Below are 5,472 nucleotides of genomic sequence, written 5' to 3' on the forward strand. Positions count from 1 at the left end.
ATGGAGGAATTGTCACTTAATTTGATCATTTAAATAGGTGGTTTGGGAAATTAATCTACATAATTAAGGAATTATGTCTTGCATGTTTAATTTTTAGTTGATGCAATTTTTATTAGTTGAATGAGTCGTTGAATGGTTTTATTTACGTATTTTTGCAATCGGTTGTAATTTGTAATACCTAGTGTGGCCTTAGTTAAATTATGTTTTTGTAATGATGGAAACATAATTTTTAATATAATTTGAGATCTCGTATCTCTGTTTGGTTTTCTTTATTTATTACGGTTTTGAAATTAGAATGTAAATAGGTTGATTATGTAATTTTAAATTGTAATTTTTGAGAAGACTAAAGATGGAGATTGAAGCTCACTCCCGCTACATGGATCAAGATGGAACATCAAGACAAACTTCTAGGGTCCAAGGATGGATTCCAAAATTGTATTTTATGTTCATTTTGATAGATATGCCACACTAGGAATTTATTTTGTTTTACGTTTTACCGTTCTTATTGCTTTTCATTTACATGCTAGTTAGTGCATAATTTTCCGCCTAAAACCAAACCACCTACTAAAATGCATGAAAATTGACACATATAGGTTGAATGTTAGTTTTCATGGACATACAGATGTCACATACTTATTAAGTCATCACCTTAGTTTATTCATTCTCGCATGCTAGATATTAGTTCACTTAAAATGAATTAAAATAAAGTTGATGGGATCTTCCTCTAAAACGGAAATTGAGACTAGTCTTTATAAGGGCAAACAACTATGAATCCCTTCTTCGTCGGTAGGCATAATATGACCCCATCAACGTTGGGTAAGTAGTTTGTGTTGACTTAGTTTATCTCAACATTATAGTCCGAAGAGTTTCTCGTGATTATGATGGACTAAAGATAGAATTTACAGAAATTTATCGACCAAGAATTCTAATAGTAGAATTAGCCAAAAGGTTGGCTTATCAATTTACAGATAATTGAGTCTTGGGATCATTTATATAATTCTTGAGCGAGGTCAACTGTAAAAATGCTTGAGTCTTCGCTTATAACAGTTTTGCATTAAGACTTAAAATCATAACGATGCATATGCTTATTATTTTTATTCTTGTCTTCGCAGTGTAGAATACGTTTATTTTGATAATACTGTTACAACAAATGGCTGGAAATAACAAAATCCCAATGCCGAGTGCCACACTTGGACGCGAGTCCTGGCTTAAAGTTTTTATGGACAACATGAATCAGTTCACACGACTGAAGAATGATGGGTCCAACTTTGCGGACTGGGAGGCAGCACTACGGGATGCTACCATTGCTGACGGTAAGATCAAGTACTTAACTGAGCCAATACCGGTAAACCCAGGCCCCAATGCGGGAGTTAACGAGTCACTTGCTTATAGTGATTTCGCCATGGAAGCGGGTGCGATAAAGAACGTACTCATCTTTGCAATGGAAACCAATTTGTAGAGACGCTTCATTGCCCAAGGTGCAAACAAGATTTTCACCACGCTCACTAACGAGTTCTCAAAAGCACCGAGAATCGTTACTTATGAGCATACCTGTCGCTTCTTTGATGCGAAACTCCAAAAGAGCCAACCGGTCAGCCCACACATTCTTAACATGATTGAGAATGTCGAGAAATTGGAGGCACTTGATTGCAAAATCAGTGAGAGCATAGTCATTGACCGAATGCTTCATTCTCTTCATGATGGTTTTTCCCTTTTCAGGGCGAACTACTACATGAATGACTTAAAGAAAAGTCCTCATGAGCTACACTCACTTCTCGTACAGACCGAGAAGGATATGAAATTGAGTGGGAGCATGAAGCAGGATGTTCTCACAATTTCCAACAAGAATAAAAGTAAGGGCAAAGATCCAGGCGACCTAACTGTAAGTAAGCCAAAGTTCAAGAAGCCAGGAAATGGTAAGAGTGGGCCTGGTGAGACTAGTGGCTCACAGAGCAAGACAAAGAGCAAGGGCGGTGACATTGAGTGCCACCATTGTCACAAGACTGGACATTGGAGTAGGAACTGTCCCGTGTACCGTGAGGACATAAAAGCGGGCCGCGTCGTTCCTGTTGGTATGTCATCTTATATTCATATGATTGAGATTAACCATGCAAGTTTTGGAACTTGGGTACTTGATACTGGTTGTGGTTCTCATCTGTGTAATCATTTGCAGGGCTTAAGAAACATCACACCTCTCGGAAAGGGTGATGTGGACCTGCGAGTCGGGAATGGAGCTAGAGTTACTGCTGTCTCGAAGGGAACATATGTAATCCAACTCCATAGTGGTTTTGAGTTATATTTATATAACTGTTACTATGTACCCAGTTTGTCTAAGAACATTATTTCAATTTCCGTACTTGATAAGGACTGTTTTTCATTTTTAATAAAGGATAATAGCTGTATTTTCTCTTTAAATGAAATGATTTATGGCAAAGCAGTTTCTATGAATGGAATTTACATCTTAGATCAAACCACGGAAGTATTACACGTGATTAATAAGAAATTAAAGGTTGGTGACAAAGATCAAACCTATCTATGGCATTGTCGAATGGGACACATAAATGAAAAACGTGTAAAGAAACTCGTCGATAATGGGACTATTCCCGTATTCGATTTTTCTACATATGGCACGTGTGAATCATGTCTCATTGGCAAAATGACTCGAATTTCCTTCAAAGGTGTTGGAATGCGCGCTAGTGACCTATTAGGACTCATACATACTGATGTTAGTGGACCTATGTCAATTACCGCTAGAGATGGCTATAGATATTTTATCACTTTCACGGACGATTTGAGTAGATACGGATATGTCTACTTAATGAAGCATAAAAGTGAGTCCTTTGAGAAATTCAAGGAGTACCAGAACAAGGTTGAGAACCAACTGGGTAGAAAGGTTAAAGCACTCCCTTCAGATCGGGGTGGCGAATATCTTTCAAATGAGTTTGATCAACACCTTAAAGACTGTGGAATCGTTTTACAGTTAACTCCACCTGGAACACCTCAATTAAATGGTGTGTCCGAACGGAGAAATCGAAATTTACTTGATATGGTTCGATCCATGATGAGTCACACGGTAGTACCTGATTCATTATGGGGTTTTGCTCTTTGTCACCGCTCTTATACTTAACCGAAGTCCGACTAAAGTCACGCCGCCAAGACTCCATATGAAATGTGGAAGGGAACGGTCCCTAACTTGTCCTTTATTCGGGTTTGGGGCTGCGAGGCTTATGTCAAGTGGAGACACGAGGATAAGCTCGGCCCGCGATCGGTCAAGACATACTTTATTGGTTATCCAAAAGGGACGTTTGGTCATTACTTCTATTTGCCTACCGAACATCGAGTTTTTGTTGCGGCTAGTGCGACGTTCTTAGAGAAAGAATTTCTTGAGAACAAGACAAGTAATAGAACCTTTGAGCTGTCGGAGATTAAGAACCAACAACTGAGGAACAGATGGAGGAAGTAGTTCCTCCAACTGATGATACGGTTAATATTCTCGAGGAACCTATGAGGTCGGGTAGAACCTCTAATCCTCCGGACAGATACATTGGTATGGTCGAGGAGAGTGACGTTTTACTCCTAGAGAGTAATGAACCCGCTACCTATAAAGGTGCAATGACCTGTTCCGACTCAAAGCTATGGCTCGAAGCCATGCGATCCGAGATGGACTCCATGTATGAGAATGACGTATGGGATCTTGTTGATTTACCTAACAAGGTAAAACCTCGACAGTGTAAATGGCTTTACAAAATAAAGCGTTCTGTAGACGGGCAACCAGATACCTACAAGGCACGACTAGTGGCAAAAGGTTTCACTCAAGTGCACGGATTGTATTATGATGAATGTTTTGCACCCGTAGTTATGCTGCGTTCCATTCGGATCATCTTAGCGATTGCCGCTTTTCATGACTATGAAATTTGGCAAATGGACGTGAAAACCGCCTTCTTAAACGGTTATTTGGAGGAAGAGTTGTACATGGTGCAACCCGAAGGTTTCATAGATCCTGAAAATCCTAATAGAGTGTGCAAGCTTAAGCGTTCCATTTATGGACTTAAACAAGCTTCTCGGAGTTGGAATCATCGTTTCGACCAGGTGATAAAAGAGTATGGTTTCACTCGATCGGTCGAGGAACCATGCATATATATCAAGTCGAGTGGGAGCAAGATTTTATTCTTGATATTGTATGTCGATGACATACTCGTGATTGGGAATGACATTCCTCTCTTATCTTCGGTTAAAAGATGGTTGAAGAACCATTTCCAGATGAAAGATTTGGGTGAGGCACAACGCATATTGGGAATCCGTATCTACCGAGATAGATCACGACGGACGTTATCACTAAGTCAGGAGTCTTATTTGGATAAGATTCTTGAAAGGTTCAGCATGACCAACTCCAAGAAGGGGAACCTTCCAATGACCTCTGGGATGCAGTTGAGCAAGTCTCAGTCACCCACGACGCCTGAAGGGATTGAGCGCATGAGTCGTGTTCCTTATGCATCTGCAATAGGATCAATCATGTATGCCATGATATGCACACGTCCAGACGTGGCATATGCATTGAGTATGGCGAGTCGGTACCAAAACAATCCAGGTGAAACACACTGGATAGCTGTTAAAAACATCCTTAAGTACCTACGGAGAACTAAGGATAGGGTACTGACTTATGGAGGCGATACTAAGCTATGCGCAATCGGTTACGCAGATGCTAGCTTTCAAACGGATCTAGATGATTCAAAATCTCAGTCCGGGTTCGTCTTCACTCTTAATGGTGCTACGGTCAGCTGGAAGAGTTCCAAACAGAGTGTTGTAGAAGATTCTACCACTGAATCCGAGTAGTATGCCGCTTCGAAAGCAGCAAAGGAAGCTATATGAAGATGTCAATTCTTACAAGGACTTACGATAGTTCCTAGTTCGAATGACCCGATCACTATCTATTGTGACAATAGAGGTGCCATCTTCCAGGCTAAGGAGCCTAAGTCTAGCAACAAATCTAGACATGTACATCGAAAAGCTCACCTGATCCGTGATTACGTGGAGCAAGAAGAGATAGTGATTGACAAGATAGCTTCGGATGATAACATCGCGGACCCTCTCACTAAACCGTTGAATTTTGATAACCATGAAGGGTACGTTATTTCCATGGGAATTAAACGTGTTCCTGAGTTGTAGTAGTTGATTATGGATTTGATACATTATCTTTTTCATATACTATTTATAACTTCATCGTTTTTATAATATTTTGTTTTTCATGTGGATTGTACCGACAACATTGAATGCCACAAAGTGAACTGAATTAAATTATATTTGTTTTGGTCCGTAATCGCCTTAATGAGCTGATAACTCTGGCTATTATATTGTGCAGTCGATTGATGGTGGGTTCAACGAGCCATAAGTCAATCAGTTGGCTGATCGATCACAAATACGGGTTATAACGATACCTCGTAGGACAATTTTTTTTTTGACAACGTAATGGAG

This window comes from Silene latifolia, chromosome 1 (genome assembly GCF_048544455.1).
Source record: "Silene latifolia isolate original U9 population chromosome 1, ASM4854445v1, whole genome shotgun sequence".
In the NCBI taxonomy this organism is placed as follows: domain Eukaryota; kingdom Viridiplantae; phylum Streptophyta; class Magnoliopsida; order Caryophyllales; family Caryophyllaceae; genus Silene; species Silene latifolia.